The sequence below is a fragment of the Marmota flaviventris genome, chromosome 5, assembly GCF_047511675.1.
Source record: "Marmota flaviventris isolate mMarFla1 chromosome 5, mMarFla1.hap1, whole genome shotgun sequence".
NCBI classification, from domain to species: Eukaryota; Metazoa; Chordata; class Mammalia; order Rodentia; family Sciuridae; genus Marmota; species Marmota flaviventris.
The window spans coordinates 21,177,928-21,201,938 of record NC_092502.1 but is presented as its reverse complement, the minus strand read 5'-3'; the positions used below and the strand labels follow the sequence as shown (position 1 = coordinate 21,201,938).

The 24,011-nt window shown below is 40.3% G+C and overlaps 1 non-coding gene across 1 annotated transcript; it reads right to left on the bottom strand.

Annotated features, from left to right (window-relative positions):
* Positions 1-319: 319 nt before the first annotated feature.
* Trnav-cac (transfer RNA valine (anticodon CAC)) lies at positions 320-392 on the bottom strand. Its single transcript has one exon. It is a non-coding gene; the product is annotated as a tRNA-Val (tRNA).
* Positions 393-24,011: the final 23,619 nt, after the last annotated feature.

Here is a 24,011-nt window from a genome sequence, read left to right as displayed (position 1 = left end):
CTTAGTTGCCCTTCCTGTAGAAAGAGGTTTGCTTTCCCAGGTTGGAGAAGTCGGAAAGGAAGAGAGCACTTTCTTGTCCATCTGTAGGGCTCTGGTTTTCTATTGTTACCAGCTGTAATGCCTCCCCAAGGACATGGGGCCTTCCTCGGGCTGCCCAGAGGCACCTCCTCCCTCACCAGCTACCTGAGCCACTGCCCATCAGAAGATCGAAGTGCCCCTCTCTGTCCATGTCACTACTCTTGCTGGCAGGAATGAGTAAGCCTCATTTCTCTGCATAGGGCTTCTCCTTATGGAACGTCTTATCCACTTGATTGATTGTTTGTGATGCTGGGGATTGAACCCAGGGCCTTGTGCATGTGAGGCAAACGCTCTACCAACGGAGCTATATCGCAAGCCCAACTTCTTCATCCACTTTGAAATTCTTAGTGTTTGACAACCACCACCAAAAAAAAAAAAAAAAAGACACAAAGCTATTTTGCTATTTTTGTACCAAAAAAGTATTTATTGATTTCCTTTATTTCAGTTTGCGATTTAAATTCAAGGTACAGGCCCCTTCTCTCTGTCAATCACCTGCTATACTTTGACCCCATGTGTCTTTCTAGGTTCACAGACCCAGGAGAAGGACAAGTAAGATCATTCTTGCAAAATCTGCCATATTCAGAAATCCAGAACTTCAAAGGACAACAAAAAACAGCTTTCCATCCCCTTTCTTTGTGTGTGTTGTTCTTTCTTTGGAAGCTAATTTCTAACTAATCACAGGAGAAAGGAGGTTTGGGCAACTAGGCTATAAATCTGATCTGCAGAGGAAGCCCACCGGGATGCTCTTTTCCTGCGGCTGGAATTTTGGCCAAAATCATCTGGGAAACTTTCCTCTTCTTCTAATAGATTCTGCCTATGGAGACCTTGTAAACAATGCCAAACATGCTTCACATTTGTATAGCCATTTTAGAATTTTTTTCCAAACCCTGGTCATATTAATCATCTCACTTGATCTTCACCAGTCTCTTGGGGGATGGTTAGAGAAGGGACCAAGATGCATACATCACAGAAGAGAGAAATGAATACAGAGAGACTAAGCTATTTTCCCAAGGTCACAAAGCCAGCTAGCTGGTCAGAGACAACCAAGTCTAGAGACCTTATTTTTAAACCTATAGCTTTATCTGTAGTGTGGGTCACAAATACAAATCTAAATCAGAAACCCAACCATAAAAGCCTCTAAAAGTCAAATCCCTCCTCTGGATCTATTCACTACTTTCCCCATATTAATGTTTGACGTTGATATCACAGTTGTTCTCTGGTAGCTCTACTTGTCAATCTGGTGACTTCTTGTTCCCTTCACCATCTGCCTGATACTTTCTCAGAAATCAGAGGACGGGGGAATGAATTGGTAAATCTTCCTTTGATCTGTTTTAAATGAAATCCTATTTACAAGATACACTTCACTTCTTTTGATGAGCAGCTCGCTAATTAGCTCACATCTGAGAGCAGGTTCCCTGGGAGAAAAAAAAAATTAATTAGTTCATTCCATCTCAAAAAGACACAATTCTTGAACTAATTATGGTATTTGAATGATTAATCTCCTTTAAATACACATGTGTTCAGGAGTATTACAGTTAGGAAGAATGTGTGATGAGAAAGAAGACAGAAAGAAAGGGACACGGAATGAGGCAGCAGTGTAAGGTGACCCTCTTGCCCTCCTGGGCCAAGGGAGAGTTAGGCATTCTTCATTATCAAGTAGAATACTGTCGATACTCAAAATGGTGTTGTTGGTAAAGTTCACTCTGATTCCCTCCTGCAGTCTTCCATTTTCTGCTTTTTTACAGACCCCTGATGGCTGGTGTTTTAATATCAATCAAATTACTAACAGGAGCCTATCGGGGAGAAAAAGGTCACTTAATTTATACTAAAATGTTAATGACTTTCGATGTCACTTTCTATCTGGTTCTCTTTCTCCCACAATTATGGAATCTTCAACAGCAAGCTGTGATTGTACTCCAGTGAATGATCCTCTTCTTGCGGTCTCCTTGAGGTGGCATGTCAATTTTTTCTAAGTCCCTTTAATAACAACAACAACAACAACAACAACAACAATAATGTGGAGGTATGTTAATGATGTCCTCCAAGGGCACAAAGATTGGGAATATATAAACCATGTGTCCTGCCATTCTGATCATAGCTTGTAAAAAAAAATGATATGTGGGGAACCAGGGAGAGTTTGGGGGATTCATGAAGTCACACTGCATAGGGTAGAACCTATTCCTTGTGAAAGGCTGGCTGCCACTAAGGGTCATATATGTCCAGTAGGGGTTTTTATTCACTTCAATATTCATATTGCAAATCCCTTGGGAATAGAAATTCTTTTTTTAGTATCTCAAGAAGGCAACTCTCAGTTGACCTTTAATAAATGTTGAAAAAGCACAAAAGAGGTAGCTTAGTAAGTGTGAAATGGGTTACTAAGGTCAAACAATTAATATAAAAGTTTGGAGACTGAAGAAAGAATATGAATATTCCAGACCTGCTATGGTTTCAATGACTGTCCCCACAGGTGTGTGCTAAAGACTTGGTCTCCAGGATGATACTATTAGGAAGTTCTATATACTTTTAGGAGGTGAAGCCTCTTGGCTGATGGTTGGTCACTGGGGGAAGAATGCCCTTGAAGGGTATTGTGAATCTTAGTCTCTTCCTCTCTGCTTTGCTTCCTGGGGGATGGGATGAGTGGTTTTTCTCCACTGCATGTCTTGCCATTTGGGCCTCTCTAGGGGCCCAAAGTAATGAGGACACTCAATCAGGGACTGGAACCTCCAAAATCATGAGCCAAAATAAACCTCTTCTCTTCATCAATTAGTTGCCTCAAGTATTTCCTTATAGTAACAGAAAGCTGACTAACACACGGTAATCAAAATTAAGCATAGATTTATTTCAGTCATTCTGGTAGCCAATACAAGATGAACAACAGGTTCAGTTGTACAGTTCTCCTGATATACTTTAAAAGTCTATGAAAGTCTATCTGGAAAGAAATTGTTTTTCTGGCATAAAGTCCTGGGAGATTATATCCTCTGGCTTATCCTTATTAAAGATCATTGAGTGATATCACAGCCAATAACTTTGAAAAGGATCCTTCAAAAGATTCAACAACATGTTTTAAGTGGAGTTTTTTTTTAAACAACTCTCTGAGATGTAGTGAAAATTGCATTCAATTATTTATAACAAAATAGTATAATAGGAGAGTTGCCATAGGAACTCCCACCTTCTGCCCTACCCAGGTGGGCTCCAGTCTTCTCTCTGAGCCTTTTCCTTGTGCTTTCCTCTTTTCAGGGCCTTCCAGTGATCTGAGATGGAGATAAGTGCCTCACTGTAGGATGAAGATTGAACTGAGCACCATATGCAGGCACATTCCCCCATCTGAGCCTGGTCCAGGTACACGGAGGCATAGGGCAGCACAAAGGGCAGGGATGGGAGGAGCCCTGCCTCTGTCTTAGAATGGTATGTGCCCTTGGATAAGTTATTTTGCCTGTCTTGGACTTGGCTTTCTCTCCTGGAAAATATGTATAGTTAGACTATCAGAAGCATGCAAAGGTTTTTCAAGCTTGCAGAAAATGAACACCAGGCTTCAAAATCCACACTTTTTGTGACCACCCAACTGCCATTAAAGCACATCACCTATCAACCATATGCAAAGGAATATGTGTACCGGTGTACCAATGTAGCTATTCACAAAACCAGTGAGCTAGATTTGACCCAGAGGCCATCGCTTGCTGACCATTTGACTAGACTATCTAAAGTTAGTTTTATAATAAAAACAGAACACAATACACAAATACTAGCCATGTATGTACATTTCCTAGTAGCCGTGTTTTTTTTTAAAAAAAGATAAAATTAATTGTAAAGGCATACTTCATTTAAACTCAACATATCCAAGGTATTATTTCAATATACAATCAATATGAAAACTTATTCATGATATCTATTTTCCCTCTTTTTTAAAAATACTGAGTCTTTGAAATCCACGCTGTATTTTTACACAACTCTGGTGGACTCACCACATTTTAGGGGATCAGTAGCGCCCCCATGGTGGAGACTTACTGTGAGGTACTTAGAGGTTCTTTCTCCCCTCCACTTACTTCCTGTATTCCATGAGAAAAATACAAAGTAATGAGCCTTTATTTTGTTTTCTCATCCCTGATCATTTAATGTAAGTCTGCAAAAGATGTGATAATAATTGTCAGGAGGTCAGTGCAGCTTCTGAGTGACTTGATTACTCTCTCGCTGCAATTAGTAAATAGCTGATAATGTCTTCTTGCAGAGCTCCAACACATGTCCCCCCACCCCCAGGTAAGCTCCTAGTGAGAGAGAGGTGTGAGCATTCACCACGGGTGACAGGTAGAGAGTGGAGGTGGGCCAGGGACTTGGCTGGAAAGAGCCACCCACGTGAGGTACTTCTCCAAAGTCTCCTCTTTGACTTGAATGTGCTACTTCACAGGATAATCTGTTTTCATTTTTTTTTTTTACTTGAATTTCTCACCAGCAACTGTTTTCAAACGGGCTGCCCTGCCCACACTCCTTTCAACAACTAGCTCTTCTCACCACAGATCTGTAACCAAAATTCACGCTCCCAGAAGATGCACCACATTTGTCACTATGCCCTGGGGAATAGGTTTACATAACAAGATGCTAAACTAGACGTCTTCACTGAGGCCCCAAGACACAGTGAGTTTCAACATGCTGGAGGGAGTTGTGACAGATCATGATACAGAACTGTCCTTTGAGGATTGATAGGTGACTCAAACGGCTCCCCCACAGGAGGGCAGGAAGGAGTGGGAGAGAGGAGGCATGGGGAGGACTTCTTTGGAGAGGGCAATGCCATGCATCTTGTGCCCCTTACTCTCTCTAAACTGCTAGAAGAACTTTAAAAGACAGCCAGGGACTCGACAGTTGCGCAGACAGACTTGCTTGCTGGGGCAAGACCGTAGACAATTGGGAAAGGAGAGGTTGCTGTGCTGGGATTCGCTAGAGCCCCCAGAACATTCCAGAGCCAGGGAGTCTAGGAGGGCCAGACCCAGAGAGGGAGTAGGTGGGCATGGGGGGAGATTGGGAGAGAAGGATGCTAGTCCCCTTCCCCAACCCCCTTCCCTAGTTGAGGGTGGGTGGGTAATGAGTCTAAGTGAAGGAGGGAGACCCCACTATCTGATCACTTTAGGACCTGGGGAGGCTGCACTGCAGGACCTACCATGGTCAGGGAGCTTCACATTGGCTGAGTGACAAGGAAAACACTCCTCCCCCGATTAAAGAAAGGGAAGAAGGAAGAAAAATGACAACATGATATGTCACAAGCTGGTTTAAGATTCTTGACCTCAAGGTGTGACTACACACATACTCCATGTTAACACAGTCTCCTTAAATGAGGAATAAGCAACAGAGGAGCGCTCAGCTCACACTCGACTCATGGATGGCTTCCGCCACTACTGGGTGCAATCAGGTTCTGTTAACATGGGGATGGATCAAGGAGGAAGAAGGATCTTTCTTTGGGCTCCAGGCCAAAAAAAAAAAAAAAAAATCATGGTTGTGGTTTAGCAGGTAGAAATGAAGATGCCAGCTTCTCTTCAATTTTTCCACCCTGCAGGCCACTCTCAGAAAACATCTATTTGGCATCCACCCAGTGGACCAGTTTGCCACTGGGAGGTGGGTCAGCCCACGGGGCCTGAGCTTCCTCCTTCAGGCAACGCTAGACCCTTTTCATTGCAGGCAGCAATTGCTAGACACCCTCTACAGAGCTGAGCTCCATTTGTTTTTTCTGTGAGGAAATTATCTCTTGCTTTTTCTTCCTTTAGTGAGTTCATTTTCTTAGACTTCTATTGTTGAATTGTAAAACGATCGCTCAGACTGCCAGTACAGCCCCACACCAGCAGGTTTCTCGTTCAAGGACTCTAGATCCAAATGACATTTTTAAAGGAGGAGCCTCGGATTTCAGACTTCCATGAAACTTTTCCCAGAATGAGTTGCTTGACCTGGGAACAAGCAGGCAAAGTTTTGTTTTTGTTTTGTTTTGTTTTAGTTTGGGGTTTTTATTTTTCATTTTTGCCAGGGTCTTCACATGAACTCTGCCCTTGGATGCACATTTGAAAGAGGATGTTCAGAATTCCTCTCCTCTCTGCAAGGAGCTGATCTGACCCCAGATTTAAAAATGTTCAACTCTGAAATTAAGAAAGGTCAGTGTAACGAAGTGACTGACGGCTTGATCCCAAGTGCTGGAGCATCTTAGCTGGAAAGAGGGCAAGCCCCAGAGCAGGAAGGATCAGCAATAAATCACAGGCAGAGCAGGAGGAGGCAAGGAGGACTTGATAAATTAAACTGCAAATTCTATGATCCATTTATTTTTAAAAAATGTTTATTGAGCATTCCAAAGGGGGGGGACTGTTTTTCTGTATGTTAAACAACCACTCACAGTATACTTGCATATTAAGTCAGCTTTCTGTGACTGTGACAAAATACCTAAGACTAACAAATTAAAGGAGAAAAAGGTTTATTTTGGCTCACAACTGTAGAGGTGCCAGTCCATGATTGGTTTTGGCTCTGATGTCTGAGCTCATTCATGTAGCTTTTTTAGCTGCAGTTCGGTGGGTTCTGAAAGTTCTATAATGGCCTCTCCATTGTACCACATGGTCTCTCTGGCAATTTGGTCTACACCTCTCAGGTGGTGATGGTGGGCTTACAAGAGACTGAAAGTAATTCAAGCTTGGGCACACAGCTGGCCCAGTGTCCATTCTGCAGTATTCCATTGGTCAAAGTGAGTCCTGGGCCAGCCCAGATTTAAGGGAAGCAGGATGCAGCCCACTTTGGGCAGCATTTGCATGTGGGCATCAGAGCAACTATTGGCATCATCTCTGAGATTTGGGCCTTCAAAGTGACACTGCTGAGCCTGAGACATTCTCAGTAAGCCAGGATCTTCAGAGGGACTAACCTAGTCCTAGGCCAGTAGTGTCTGTTGGCTCCCTGAAGAAGCAGCTGCAAGTCCTCTCTGGAGAAAAGCACCTTCAATGTACTCCACCACATTCTCATTACATTTAACTAAATATAAACTCACAACTTAAAAAGTCATCAAATGCATAAGAAATAGCCACCATGAGTAAAAGGCAGCCAAAACTGCAAATAATATAATTAGATTATCCAAGGACTTCAAATTTTGAAATTATCATATACAGAATATAATATAACTATAAATATATATATATACACATACACACAATATATATATTTTAACTTTTTCATTTTATGGATTAACCACCAAAATGACCCAGGCAATACAAAAGTGAGCATTCAGAAATTATAAATACACAGGATATGATGGCTTTTGCCTATAATCCTAAAACTTGGAATTTGGTACTTGCTATGAAGTTAATATCAGGGCTAAAAAGCATAGTATGCATAACTTGAAAGAAAATAAGTAAACTGAAGAAGCTAAAGAAATTACCCAGAATATAACACTGAGAGACAAGGAGATAGAAAAATATGACAGATCAAAAGACACAGGAAATAGAATGAGAAAGCATTATTGCTTCCATTGCCTAAAAGAGACCCAGAAGAAGAGAACAAAGGAGGGGATCACTCATAGAGATAATGATTCAGAATTTTCCAGAACAATTGGCAATCTGAATACACAGATACTGGAAGTAGTGAGTAAACTAAATAGAATACGTTAAAAAAAAAAATCTATGTCTAGACCTAGTACAATGAGTCTAAAGACCAAAGACAAAAGTAGCCAGAGAGAAAAACATATGTCCCCACATAGACTGATGTAGTTTTCTCTGTAACATCAAAAGGGACAGAATGGCAGGGATATCTGAGAGAAAGCCATCAAGCTAAAATTGTGTGCTCATTTTAACTATCTCTCAAGAAGGAAGACAAAAAATAAAAATACTTTCAGATAAACCTAGAGAGGTTTTCTCCAGAAAACTCACCAAAGAGAAGCTCTATTTCAGGGAGAGGAAAGTGACTCCATTCAGAATCTTAAAAATATTTAGCAAAGGAGAGATAGAAGGGAAATTCCTCAGCCAAATAAAGGATGTCTGTCATATCTCCCAGTGTGACCCTATCCTTGGTGGTGACACACTTAAAACACACTCCCTCTCTTGGAAATGAAGGTGCCGATGAGGGGGCTGTCACTGACTGTTTGCACTGGGAGCAGACCCTGAGCTAGAGGTGGGCACACCAAATGCATCCTGGGAAAAAGGTACACTCATACATTGCTAGTGGGATTAGGTGTGCAGAGGGAGAGGAAGGAAGCCGGCTCAGGCAGAGAGAGAAGTCAAGCTGGGAAACAGTTCCAGAGAAGACTTCATTAGTTGCTCATGACAATACAATGATCTTGACATATCATACATTTGATTCAAATAGGGTATGAATTCTCATTTTTCCACATGTACAGGTTGCATTGTATTGTCATGAGCAACTAATAAAAAAAAGGTGAATTAAATATTTAAAAAAAGATCATCTCTTCATTGTTATTTTAATTTATATTGAAATAAATCACAATAAAGTAAAGTGTTATTTAAAAAAAAAAAAAAGAAGAAGAAGAAGAAGACTTCAGCCAACCTCGTGCAATGTTCTGGACCTGGATTGGCATGTCAGAATTATACCCAGTTGGAAAGCAGAGGCTCCATCCTCACACCTCCACATCAATCAGACGTTACACATGGTTTGCTCTACAGCTTTCTTCAACCAAAGGGATCCCTCCAAAGGACTTAAAACTTAGAGCCACCTTCAGGAAGCACTTCCAAGACCTGTGGAAAGGAGTCCTTCATTCCCAAAGCGATCTGGGCAGTGCAGAGAAGGAGCCACCACAAATGCCCTTCATCACCATTTCTATTCAATAGACTATGGAAATCTAACCAATGCAGCTACACAAGAAAAAATCCTAAGAGTTATTATAAGGACAAGAAAGAAAAAATTGCTGTTATTCACAGAAGATAGGATTTACTAAAAAAAAAAATCAATGTATGAAAAAATGGTTAGAATGAATACAAAGTGATTTTTAAAATGGCTAAAAATAAGATTAAAGTGCAAAATTCAATTGGATTTCTAAATACCAGGTGAAATAGACAGAATTCCTGAAGAAATTCGCATATGTACACCAGAAAACACTCATTGCTTTTGTGTTTGGAATAGCCACACTGTGGAAACAACCCAGATGTGTGTTTACAGAAAATAGACATTTTATTTTACTTATTTTTTTAACTTTCTAAAAATTTTAGGTTTTTTAAATATACATGACAGTAGAGTGTATTTTGACATATTATACATACATGAGTATAACTCATTTCTAATTAGGATCCCACTCTTGTGGTTATACATGATATGGAGTTTCACTGGTCCTGTATTCACATAGGAACAGAGGAAAGTTATGTCCAATTCAGTCTACTGTCCTTCCTGTTCCCAACCCCCTCCCTTCCCTTCATTCCCTTTGTCTAATCCAATGAACTTGTATTCTTCCCTCCCCCATCTTATTGGAAAATAGACATTTTATAGCTACACATGAAATAGTAGGCAGCAGGAAAAATGAATGGACTATATATTTATGCACAACGACATAGGTGAATCTGAGAAACAGTTCTTGAGTTTAAAAAAATGATAGGACACTACATAGACTGTAACATTTTCAAACTTGCACCATAAATTATTTTGGCAAACAAAATGCATGGTAAAATATTTTAAAAGTAGGGAACATATCAAGAAAACATTCAGCATAATAGTTGTCTGGTGAAGGAGGAGAATGAAATTGGAAATGAACACATGTGCAACCTCAGTAGGAAGATTTCTCATATCAGGAGGTGGGGTTCATGGGTATTTGTTCTTTTATATTAAATATATATGTATATATATAATTTTAATTTTAAAATAATATACATATGTATCAATTTTAAATTTATTTAATTTAAAAATAATATATAAGTCAATAATTTTTAAATTAAAAAAATCTTTTTTTAAAAAATATATCCAACATCATGGGACATAGTGGGCTAAGTACAGTTAAGGAAAGAAAAAATCCTCAATGACGCTTGTTAAAGCATAGCAAGGAAGACTTCTGCTAGCACCACCACAACAGGAGAGAGAGATTGAGCTTGCACTGACATTGTATCAGAAGAGAGAGATTGGGCTTAACCTCAAATACAGCATGAATGAGTGGGAATTTATAGCCAAGGAGTATGGTAGGGAGTCAGCAGATGGAAAATTAGTAACAGATTCTAGATGAACTGGCCTAACCGGAATTCTTGCTGAAGGCAAACCAGAATGATCACATGGAGTATAAAGGATGGAGCAGGGTGAGGCACGTGATTAGATGTGACAGTGATTAGACATCAAGCTCAATTGGACACTGAGGGTGGGGTTCTTACTTAAACTGATTTAGCAGGGAACTTGCTAAAACTGGATGTCACAAAGAATTGCCCAGACAGGTCTAGCAGAAGGTTCAGGAGTTGACCCAAACGTTCAGCCAAGCAAGGAATCTTTGTCAGCACTGCATTGGAAGGATTAGAAGAGGCCTCAAGGAGAAGATGGTAGAGAGTCTGGCCTTGAATTATAGATAGGATTTAAAGGACAGAGAAATTAATCTGGGAGGCTAGTGTCCCCAGGGAAGGCCAACAACCCCACAACCACCCACCAGCCCAGTGACAAGGCAATACATGAATTGTTCTCAGTGTGAAGATGCAACCTTTTCCAAAGTGAGGGGAGAAGCCCACCTTTCTGCCATGAAGGTTCTGGGGGTTTGCGAAGTGTCAGCAGGAAATACTAAAGGATGGACCTTGGAAGTCCCCGCCCAGGATGGCAATATTAGCATACTAGACCTGGGCACAGGCTCAAGTGCCAGAAATAATTCTCATCTTCAGGAATTTGATGAGGACAAAGCTTCTAACTGATGAAGCATGACTGCAGGACTAGCTCTGGGGGCAATGTTGTGGTGATGCCTAGATGGAAGTTGAATAGTTGAAGACCAACTGTTTTCGCCTGCCTGATGATATCCATTCACTTTTCTTCAAAACATCCCTCATGATCTTTGTTTCCAGGACTATCCTACCAACTTTCAGCCACAGAGGTTTAGATGGACTTTTCTCCCACTAACTCCAGAGAAGAAGCTGAAGGTACCCAGTCTAAGTCTGCTATGGAGGCTGGCCGTGTTGCTACCACAAAGGGGACACTGTCTGAAGATGGATCCAAGAGCAGAGCCAACAGATGGAAGGTACCGGTGGGCTGCTGGTAGGTAGGTACTGTTATTTATTGACTAAGGAATATTGGAAGAGTATTGACTAATGCCTTTGGGGAGGTGAGAAAAGTCCTCCCATGTCGGATGGAGAGAGGCAGTGTGGAGTGGTGGAAGAACTCACAGATGCCACTCACAGATTTTCCAAACTCACAGCAGGACTCAGGAAAAGTCATTTACACCCATCCCAGGTCCTAAACTTGCTCAGTTATAAGATGGAGATTGTTAATAGGTTTTCATAAATTGTTTGAGATTAAATGTATAGCACACATCACATTCAATGAGGTGCACAGAAATTATCCAGTAAATATTATCTTTCTCATTAGCTTCTTGCATATCTTCTTCCCTAACCTCTGCTGTTCTGCTATTTGTTCTATGTTCCTTTCTGCATCAAAAATGATTTATTTCAGATCTACTGACGGGGGGTGGGGAGTGAGGGGGAGATTGAGATTATTGATCTAGTCTTTAAGACCAATAAAAGCAAGTTAAACCTAAAACAAGACAAGAAAAAGTTTCTTGCCAAGGAAGATGCAAGTAATGACTGCTTGGCAGCTGCCAGCCCTGTAGACTTTCTTTGACACTGTCCGCCAAGCCTCATTTAAGCCTAATCTGATTGTTCTGACCCCAGAGAAGCTGTCTAGAAACTGGGCGGAGTTAACAAAAGATCCCTTGTGTCTCTGGTGGCTGCCTGAACCCTAAGGCTTATCACACATCTGATGTGTCCAGACGCCATCTAGATAACCTGAATCCTAATGCTGCATAGATGTCACTATGTCTCAAAAGTCCCCAAAATGAGATGAGATCTTCAGGAATCTAAAAACAAAACAAACCAAACAAACAAACAAGCAAACAAAAGCATTTAAAACAAACAAACAAAAAACAGAGCATTTAAAAGCAGGGAGGGCGGGTGCTGAGAATTCTGTTTTCACAAATCAGCACCCAAAGCAGGTAATTTGCCTTTGGTCCCTTATCTATTTTAAATGACGAACCTCTTTTTATTACTTTTCTCCACTTGAGTCAGGAGGAAATTTGAGTCTAGGATGGTAAAAAGATTTCAGCTCACATGCCAACTTCCATCAATTTCTCTGAATTAATAAAAATTCCCAGACTGATCTTAAAAGAAAATCATGCCACAATCAATTAACAGTGTCTGCCATGGACAACATTCAGAAGCTCGAGGTCTGATTGCCTACATGTTTGTCAGTAGTTATAACAGGGTGAGGCTCAGAGGGAAAAATCTTAGGTTATCTATGATAGTCTTTGTCCTTCCTTTTAGATAGGCCTTGAATTTTTATTTATCCCATCATATATTTTATTTTGCTTGGTAGACATAGTTAGAATAGTTACAAATCATTGCTCCTGGTAGCTCCCCAGCCCACATGAGAGAAGAAGATAAATTGCAATATCAGGTCATGGGCCAGCCATGTTTTGTTTGTTTCTCCTCATGGAGAATGATCCCCTGGCCAAACATGTCCTTCTTAGGGATACACCAGAGCTGCTATAGAAACCATTACAACCTTTGGTTGGATTTCTTTAAGGTAAGGATATCACAGGCTCTGGAACCTAGGAGAGGCTTGCTGGACAATCTAGGGAGATTTTATAGATGAGGAAACTGAGACTTAAAGGAGACAAATGGTTTGCCCAAGGTAATAAAGGGAAGTTCAGCCTTTCCTGCCTGCATGACTTTTTCTCCAACTTTCTCTCCTCAGTTATAGTATCAAACTTTACACCTAGAAATCTTTTGAAAAATAACAACTAAATGAATGGCCACATGGCCCACTGCGATCTGAGCAGAGAAAGGCACCATGAATGCAAGGTGATAATGACTAGCTTATGTCTCAAAGGCAAGTGACAGAGAGTGACAGAAAGATTTGAAACAGTGATGGTAAAATTATTCTAGTAAGGAGCCTCTGCATTTCCTAATCACATCAAAAGTCACATCAGAAATCTTTCCCAAAGACCCAAAATGGAACATAGTCCTTTATTTGCATATCTGCTAAAGACAATATATGTATATATTGATGGTTTTCCATTTTGATAATTTCAAACATTTTGATAGTTTTGCATTATCACTGAGCCCCTCCTCTGGGGCAGATATGTTTCTAGGTGTCAGTAACAGACAGAAGATAGAGTGTAATGTAAGCTTTGCAAATCCCAGTCTGGTTGGAGAGACCAAAAAATAATGTAGGGGGCAATATAAACAGAATTAGAAATGTGTATGCAAGGTATAATAATATGGCACTGAAGAGGAAGGCTCTGGGAGATTTTTCACAGAAACCACATCTGAGCCCAGCTTAGGATAAACAGGAGTTCATTACTAGCTCTCCTACAGTTACCTATTCAATAAACTTAATAGCATACCCAAGGCAAGCCAATCACCATGTTAGGCACTGGAGATGGAGAGATAGGTAAGACAGGGTTCCTGACCTCTCAGAGCTCAAAGACTAAACAAAAGGCTCTTATATAAACAAACAAACCAAAAATTACCCTGCAGTATGTTGAAAACAACAGTCAGTGAGAGTATCAAGTACAGTCATAGGAAAGGGGCGAGGACTTGGCCACTCCTCCATGTTTTGAGTGGTCCTTTTCAGTAAGTGTTTATGGTTACAACGTTGGAGCATCAGTGGCAGAACAACTGTGTGTAAGAGAAACAAAGAGAAGATAAACTGGAAAAGTGACTAAAGCTGAGCTATTGACTCCCATGTAACAAAAGTTCTTGAGTACCTGCAATGCACTAGGCACCATGCTAATTTGGGGGGATGCAAGAGAAATAAATACCAGCACGTTAACAAAATAGATGGTGGAATCAGCCGTCCTGGGTCCAAATTCTAGTTTCCCAACCCACCAGTCATAAGTTCTTGGATAAGGTGTTCAATCTCTCTGTATTTCAGTGTCTTCATTTAAAAGAAAAAAAAAAATAACTCTTGCCATTGTGATACAAAAAAAAAAATTGGCCAAATAGAATAAAGTTCTTAACTAATTCTCTGGCACATAGTAATGTTAAATAAAAACATTAGTAAGGAGGAAGACAATAATGATGCTTACAGGCTTGTGGGAAGTCAGAGGAGTTTCCCCAGAAGAGACATCTGAATGAAGAGCCCAGAGATAGTAGAAATTAGTCAGAAAAAGAGGGTGTCAAAATGCAGATTACATTTTACCACCTTTGTATCATCTATCACATTTTTCTTTGCTCAACAAGTTTAAAGTATTATAAGTCACAGACAAAATCTTACTCTTATATGCCTAAGAATGCATGTTTTTAAAATATGGGTTTGGAATTTTGTTTTGTTTTTTAAAATAAGATTCACCTTATTCCTTTTCCTCTGCCCTGGTAGTGACAGTCCAGAAGGGCTCCCCTCAGTCAGGTGGTTGTTGGGTGAGGAGACACTGAGATTCAATTGTCACTACAATATCACCTGATCCTTTTTCACTAACACAGGTGGTTTCGTGAACCACCCATTGCCTCACATCAGAGCACCTGATCTCTGGATTTAGTAATGCTTATGTATACCAGGACATTCTCTCTTCTCAAGCATTCATGGAATATTCTCAGGATATAAAGAATTAAAGTCATCACACTGCAGCAATATATGAGTGCCCATGTTACAGCAGCTCAAGACACAATAGCCAAACTATGGAACCAGCCTATGTGTCCGTCAACAGATGAATGGATACAGAAAATGTGGTATGTACAAACAATGGAGTTTTATTCAGTCATAAAGAAATATGAAATCATGTCATTTGCAGGAAAATGGATGGAACTAAAGACCATTATCTTAAGCAAAATAAGCCAAAGTCAAGGTTGGGCTTAGATCATGTGTTCTCTCATATGTGGAAGCTAGAGAGGAAAAAGGAAAAGAAAGGGGAAGGGCAGGAATCTCATGAAAATCAAGAGGAGATCAGTAGAGGAAAGGGACCAGGGGGAGGGAGGAGAAAAAGAGAGGGGGAAGTACTGGGGAGTGATATTGACCAAATTATATTGTTTTATTTTGTGCAGGTACAAATATGTAAACCACAAATTTCACCACTATGTATAACTATAATGCACCAATAAAAGTGTAGAAAGAAATCTTCTCTGGGGTTGACCATATGCAAGGCCATAAAATAAGTTGGAATAAATTTGAAAGTATTGAATCATAAGAAGCATGTTCTCCAAACACAACAGAAATATGTTAGAGATCAAAACCAGAAAGAACAGTAGGACATCCACATGTGGAAACTAAACACACGTTTCTAAACAACTCTTAGATCAAAGAAGCAGCCACCTGGGAAAATGGGCCTGAAGGAAAATGGAGACACAGCAAGTCTATGGGATGCAGCTAAAGCAATACGTAAAGGCAAATGCATAGTTTTACATTCCTACAAACTAAGAAAAAAATCTCTGAAACAAGAAAAGAAATTACAAGAGACTAGATGTGGGAGGGTGGGTAGGTACAGGGAGGATGGACACAATAAACACACCATATACGTGTGTATGGGAACACCACAGTGAATCCCATCAACTTGTACAATTAATGAGTGTTAATAATTCTAATTTTTAAAGAGGAAAAGTTTAAAAATAAATAAATAAAAGAAGGCAGGGAGCTATTTTAGATTAAAAGAGATTTGGAATCCTGATCACCAAAATTCAATGTGTGCTCCTTGTTTAGTTCCTGATTTTAATAAACCAGATATGAAAGAAATCTGGGGCAGGTGGGGGGACTGGATGTTAGATGATAATAGGAATGACTGAAATTTTGTCCAATGTGATAATGATATTGTGTTACATAAGAAATGATTCCAAGAAATTAGAGATGGGTATTCATTGTACTGTTTCCATTTACAAATTCGTTTTAAATATTACATTATTTAAAATTTTTCTGATGCTGGGCACAATGGCAGACACTATAATCCCAGCAGTTCAGAAGGCTGAGGCAGGAGGGTCACAAGTTCAAAGGCAGCCCTCAGCAATTTAGCAAGGCCCTAAGCAACTCAGTGAGACCTTGTTTCTAAATAAAATATAGAAAAGGGCTGGGGATGTGGCTCAATGGTTAAGTGTCCCTGGGTTCAATCCTTAGTACAAAAAAAAAAAAAGTTTTCTGAGATGAGAGTGGAGGCAGGGGAGAAAAGGAGCAGGATGGGGTTTTTCTAATGCTTTTTGCTATCATAACAGATGAATTACTATTCAAGACGGGAAAGATAAAATCATGAAATAATATAAAGCTCAACAAGCATGAATGGACTATATTTTTTAAAAATCAGTAACCAAATTATCACTTCAAGAATCTAAAAAATTATGAACAGACTAAACCCAAGTTAAGAAGAAGAAAAGAAAAGCAAAAAAAAAAAAAAAGAGTGGAAATCCATGGAATGGGAAACAGAAGAAAAATTAATGAAATAATAAACTAATTTTTTAAAAGATCAACAAAGTTAAGCAAGCCAAAAAGCTGCATAGTATCATAATCAGAAGTGAAAAAGAGATACCACCAATGCCACCAAATTAAAAAACAGGTCACCTGAATAAATTTAGACCAACTAATAACTTAAATGAAATACACAATTTCCTAGAAAGACCCAAGAAGAAACAAAAAATATAAATAGGTCCATAACAAGTGAAGAAATTGAATTAATAATTTAAAAACCTTCTGCACACAGACACACAAAAGTTCAGGCTTAGATGGCCTCACTGATGAATTCTATCAAACATTTAAACAAATAATAGCAACCCTGCTCTCAGTCTCCCAGAAAATATAGAGGAAGAGACCCTTCCCAGCTCGTTCTTGGAAACCAGGAATACTCTGATTCCCAAGGCAAAGAGATCAGACAAAAAGAAAACTAATGACCCATATCCCTCATATCTAAATGTGAGAATCCCCAACAAAATATTAACAGATAGCAGGGCATGGCAGAACACATCTGTAATCCCAGCAACTCAGAAGGCTAAGGCAGAAGGATTGCAAATTCAAAGGCAACCTCAGCAACTAGCAAGTTCCTAAGCAACTCAGGGAGATTCTGTCTCTAAATACAATTTTAAAAGGGCTGGGGGTATGTGGCTCAGTGGATAAGTGTCTGGGTTAAATCCACAGTACCAAAACCCAAAAAAATTAGCAAGTAGAATTCAGTCTCATAAAAAAAATAAGGCACATAGCCACATGAAATTTATCCCAGGAAACAAAATTGTTTTATTATTCGAAAGAGACAGCCTAACTCCTCCTTTTTGAGGTTTTGCTGCTAATGTGTCCCTTAATGGGGCTCTTCTGCTCCCTGTATTTTTATTAATGTTTATTATTTTTATTAGCTTTTGGCCTATCTTTCCAGAGTTTCTTTCACAAAGATAAATAGCATACACATATATGGGGGTGTATGTGGTTTCTTTCTTGTTGCACAGTTATGTACATTGTTTGCATCTTGCTATTTTCTCACAAGCACTAATCTCTAGGGTATATAAAGAACTCAAAAAGCTAAGCACACACACAAAAAATGACCCAATCAATAAATAGGCAAAGGACCTGAACAGACACTTCTCAGATTATGATATCTAATCAATCATCATCATCATCACTAGCAATTAGAGAAATGCAAATCAAAACCACTCTAAGATTTCATTTCACTCCAGTCAGAATGACAGCTATCATGAAGACAAACAACAATAAGTGTTGGTGAGGATGTGGGGAAAAAGGTACGCTCATACATTGCTGGTGGGACTGCAAATTGGTGCAGCCATTATGGAAAGCAGTATGGAGATTCCTTGGAAAATTGGGAATGGAATCACCATTTGACTCAGCTATCCCTCTCCTTGGTCTATACCCAAAAGACTTAAAAACAGCATACTACAGGAACACAGCCACATCAATGTTTATAGCAGCACAATTCATAATAGCTAAACTTTGGAACCAACCTAGATACCCTTCAATAGATGAATGGATAAAAAAATGTTGCATATATACACAAAAGAATATTACTCGGCAATAAAAGAGAATAAAATCATGGCATTTGCAGGTAAGTGGATGGAGTTAGAGAAGATAATGCTAAGTGAAGTTTGCCAATCCCCAAAAACCAAAAGCCAAGTGTTTTCTATGATATAAGGAGGCTGATTCATGGTGGGGTAGGGAGGGGAAACATGGGAGGAATAGACAAACTCTAGATAGGAGGGGAAGGGAGGGAAATGGGGTTATAAATGATGGTGAAATATGATGGACATTATTATCCAAAGTACATGTATGAAGACACAAATTGATATGAACATACTTTGTATACAGAGATGTGAAAAATTGTTTTGTATATGTGTAATAAGAATTGTAATGCATTCCATTGTCATATATAAATAAAAATATAATTTAAAAAAGAGTATCAGATGAGCATTTTGAAAAGATGACTCCATTTCCCTTATGCAGAAAAGATCAGAAGTGGTTATTCCTACTGGAGATGGGGAGGCCATTAAGAGGCCTCTGTCATCGTCTGAATCAGGGTGGCCTGGAGTAGGATAGTGGCAGTGAGAACAGAAGTAGGCAGATTTGAGGTAGCCTTGGAGTTTGCAGGGACAGGACTTGGAGATCAATTGGATATAGGGGTTGACCTCAGCTTTGGTCACATTAATAGTCCCAGGGAGATGAAATTTTCTATGTAATAGAAGATTAGACCATATCTATAATTTCTTTTTTCTAAAAACATTATTATAAGCAATTTCAAACATATATAAACATAGAAGAGTCTAATGGACCCCCAACCTACTCATCACAGAGATTCAACAGTTGTCAGTCCACAGCCTATATCTCTCTACCTGTTCCTGATGTCCCCCTTCCATTACCCCTTCACCCCTCTCTCCCCATTGGTATACGCTGATGTAGTTCCTGGACATCCCATCATTTTATCCACCTGTTCAGTATTTTCCAGCACCCTGAAGAGACATTGTTATCCAAATTCCACTGTCCCTTTTCTCGATTCCTGCCAATCTGCTAACTTGACTCATCAAAGCTCATTCCTTTATTGTAAGGCTTGGTCTCTTGAAAAATTCAACATGGCTTGTATTTCAAAGAGATGCTCACTGCACAGTGTGATTTCAAAATAGAACTTGTGTTGGCCAGAAGAGAGTAGAGGGCAGAAAGGTCGGGTGTAATGGTGACTCAGTCATCTATTCATCCTCAGCACTCCTTGATTTTCCCACTTCCCTGTAAAAACAAGAAGGTACCAGTCACACTAGAGAGCCTCTGGCCATGGACATCTTGGACAAAGAGGACAGAGAGCAGAGAGAGGTACACCTCACTCCTGGAGCAAAGATCCTGACTGATGGTAACCATTGAGCCTCCATGTCAGGGTCAGAGAACACTTGCTCCTTTCCCTGGCAGATGCCTGGGGCTGTTCCAGCCTGCACACTTACATGGAATGCCTTCCATGCCACTGGTGTCTTCCTTGTCCTTACTTGCCATCTAAAGCTGCTCTGACTTATCTCAATGTCCTTTGTCACCAATTCCCACTTCATTACATCAGCTATGCCTGCCTGAGTGCTGACACCCAGTGCTTGGTTACCAACAACTGTCCTAACCTTCCTAAGGCCTCCATTCACAACCTGGAAAACAGGGTCCACTTTGTCACCCACCTAATAGCACCAGTGTGATTGAGACTGAATTCAACATGGTAGCCAATGGCACCTACAGCTCAGATACGGCACTGTGACTGCACTTGGCTGATTCCCCCATGGGCACTGGTCCAGTCCCCCATGTTCATCCTGCATTCTGGGTGAACATGAGTTCAACAGCCTTCTATGCATTATGGGATTTCAACATGTTTTGTGAAATTTGTCACGTGGGTTAAACAGAACAGTGGACGTGACGGTGACTGACGTTCTACCTGGTACACTGTAAGCACTCAGCAAAGACCTGGATGGTGATAAGACCTGAGGCCAGTCCCTGGTTGCGTGGAGATGTTTTTCTGACAAGGTGAAAAAATTTAGGTCATCTGTCAATGGGCAAAGAGGAACAGGAGAAGGTGTGGGTGCCAATCTAACAAGTCAGATGTCACAGGCCCTCAACAGTTGTTCTCCTTGAGGCTATTTGGGCCCAAAGATATCCATCTTTCAGTAACGGGCGAGGAGGCATAAAATTATTTGAGCTAACCTGAATCATTTGATAGATGCTGCAAATTTCCAGAATTCAGCACCCCCAAAATGAGGGTTGTTCTACTATTTCTCTGTTCTCTTCAAATTATCAATCAGAAGTCAACTATTCATTTATCTTGTCCTGGAGCTAGGAAATCAATCCATTTTAGATAGATTATGAATATAGTTCTAGGACTCAGTGGCCTTTGTGCCACTAAACTCAGCTGAACAGGCCCCCAGGGATGAGGGGGTGGGAAGGAGACAGCACCATAGTGGAAAAAGTGGTTTTAATTTTAACTTTTATTCTGCATTAACCATTTTCCCACACTGCTTTCTAAATCACAGTGAGGAAAGAGAACAAAGCAATAAAAGCAAAATATATTCAAATAAAGGCCCACAGTGCAGCAGAGTGGTAGGTGGTAGTACCCTTGGGGGCTCATTTTTTTTAAATGTCTCATTTGCTTCTGAATTTGAAATTTCAGCAGGCAGAAGAAAACCTCAGCTATGACTTATTTGAAAAAGTGAACGTTTATATTGCTTTTGAATAAATGCACAAAAAATCCACCCACCCCCGACTCCTCTTTTTCTTCCAGGAAATCACCCTGATGATATCATCCATCTTTCAATAACGGGTGAGGAGGATACTAGCCTTCCCTGATTTGGGGGCACATTGATTGTATTAATCCACCTCTCTATACAGTGCAATTGTATCATACACACTTGAATTATAAATTCAACTTCAAGCACTTGGCAAAAGAGGAGCAAGCTGGAGAGCATTAGAAAAGTATAGAGAAGTCCACCCACCATTCCTCTCACCCCTGAACAACTGCTTGTGTTCAGGTTTCAGGAAAGACTAATTGCAAAAGTACTTCTCTAGGCCAAGTGTGTGTCTTAGATATTGGAAATTCATGTTTTTTAAGATAGTATGGTCTCTAAACTTCTCTGTTTGTTGATCAAAACAGAAGACAGCAATGTCTTCTGACTCTGCAAGGAAATGTAATGGACATTCAAAGGTAGTTTTACTTATAGGCGTTAACTTCAAACCAAACCCTCCCAAAATGCAACTCTCCAGATGTGGGGGACATGGATCAAGATGGCTGCCCAGATCACAGTGGTTACCTCAGTGGCCCCTACTGTTCTGGCTCCATGATTGAGTCACCCTGGAGCAGATTCGACATCTGACTCAGCCAGACAGATTCTCCTCTCAGAGGCCTGGAACCCAAGTAGACAGATGTGGATGAGGATGTCTCTGTTTCCAAGTTATTTGAGCGGCATTTCCAGTAACTCCCAGGGTTGAAATCTCCCAAACTGTTCTGGTTCCTGTTCTTTTCAAAACCTAAGAGTTCAGCAACTCTTAGGATTCAGTGAATTTTCTTAGTATCTTCAAGTATGTTAGCCAGAGTAGCTTTTTGCATTTGCAACTAGAAGAACCTTAATTAACACACAGCATTATCATCCCCTTAAGTTAAAAGATTCCTAGAATTAGAACTGGGTCATTAACAGAAGCTCAAAGGGCCTTGGAGGGTGCCTGTTGCACAAACAGCTCAGGAGAGCCCAAAAGGAAGATGCCAAAGGGTGGGACCAGAGCAGTGAAGTGATTTAGACTAGTGTTTCCCCAAGTGGGTTCCAAGGAACCTTAAGCCAACAAGATGATCTCTGCTAAAAGAGTTCCATGAACAAATCAGTTTGAGAAAAGCAGAAAACTGTATTCCCCACCTAGAAAGTCATACAAATTAGCCCTTCACACACACACACACACACACACACACAGAATCCCTGCAGTAAAGACATGTAATTTGCTTAAACAGAATTTATAGAACCTTAAAAGTAGCATAGCAGCTAATCCCCTCTACCTTCATCTTCTTCCCCACCCTTACCCCAAACCCCTCCCCAACTCCTACTAACACACATTTTGGAAGTACCTCCAGTGAAATATTGCCTGGGAACTTTTGGCTTTACACTTGTAACTTTGGTCCAAAGGTTTGGTCTCTTTATCACTTCTTGGGTAGTTGCTGAAAACTATAAAATGCTCAGCCCTGTTTTAGATGTTCTAGGAGCTACCATGGTAGAGTCGGAAGAATGAAAAGACCTGATTGGAGTCCCAGTTCTGATCCAGAACTTAAAACTGACTTACTGTCTTGGGGAAACCTTGCTCTCTTTCAGACTGGATCTCCTCATCATACAGGGCTATTAACATCAAACTCACCTTTCCATTGAGCTCAGTGGTGAATAGTACTATTCAAAACAGACCTAATAGGATAAAGGATGTAAGGACACTCTGTAAACTTCAAGACATTAAACAAATGTTAGCTATTCTAAAAAACTAACTTAGAGAATGGTGTTAGATATATGGAGGGAAAGAGCGGTCACCTTAGGAACACAACTTTAGGCCTTGTGATGTCAGAATGCAATAAATATTTTGATATCAAGATGAATATTGAGACAATTTTCTAATCCATCAAAAGAGAAAAGTTCACTTGCACCTCTTTTTGTTAGTTACTGTGCATAACGAACTGTCTTGAAACTCAGTAGCATATTTATTTATCAATAGTTATTTCCTGTTTCTTCTGTCCAGGGATGGATAGATTCCGCTGGTCGAGGCCAGACTTGGCTGGGTTTGAATCCAAGCTGTGAATGGGTCCAAGTCAGTTCTCCTTGGACTCATGGCAATGATGACAGAAATATAAGAAGACACTCAACTACATAAACACATTTCCAGCCCTAATTCGGTCATGTCCATTATTATCCCATTGGCCCAAACAAGCCACACAGAAAAGGCCAACATTTTGTTGTTGTTGTTTTTATTCCTTCCAATCTTTTTGTTTTTGTTTTTATTGTTTCCAGTCAGTTTCTTTTGGCTTTTGTTTCAGCGCTGGGATTGAACCCAGGGCCTCACACAGGCTCAGGCAAACACTCTAACACTGAGCTACACCAAAACCCCACATTAATGGATGGGGGAAGTAGAGTCTTCCATGGACACGGAGTGGGTAGAAAGAGAGGGAATCTTTCCTCCTTGGTAATCATCTTCTAGTCTCTGTGCTAGGGTTTGTTCTTCCATTTCAAGCAGGTAATCAGACTCAGGAGGAATGACTCCCTCCAGGATCATTCCACGTGGGGAGGCAGGAGGAAGCAGAAATTGACTGACAACAGCTCTCCTGGTTTTTCTGAAAAGCCCAAGACTACTGAAGGAACCACCTTTGAGGTCAACGGGGAATGAGAGGATGGCTTTGAAGTTCACCTGAAGAGAAAAGAGGAGAGTTTGCAAAATTTTTAAAAAGCTCATCCTTGGGAAAGAGAGATCATCAGTTAAAACATAGCTTCTAAATGTGGAGGTACATGGTTGGGGAAAAAAAATATACCCTAGCCCCATAGGGTACTCAAAATAGATCCCCACTACCTACAGGGGCCACTGTACCCTAAGCCATGACACATGGCAGGCCACCTTGGAAGCCTAGAGTTTGGAGCCCTACTATGACTCTCTGGACACTTAACCTATGACTCCTGGGTTGAGATGGTGCCCTGGTGCCCCTTAACAACTGAGGCTGAACTTCCTGCTGTTTTGGCACTCTGAGACCAATTAGGTTCCTGTCTAACAATAAGGATGACAAATCTTGCACACCAGTCTCTATGGCTGATATTCATATCGGCTACATGGAGTTTTATTTTATATTATTTTTTTCTACTATG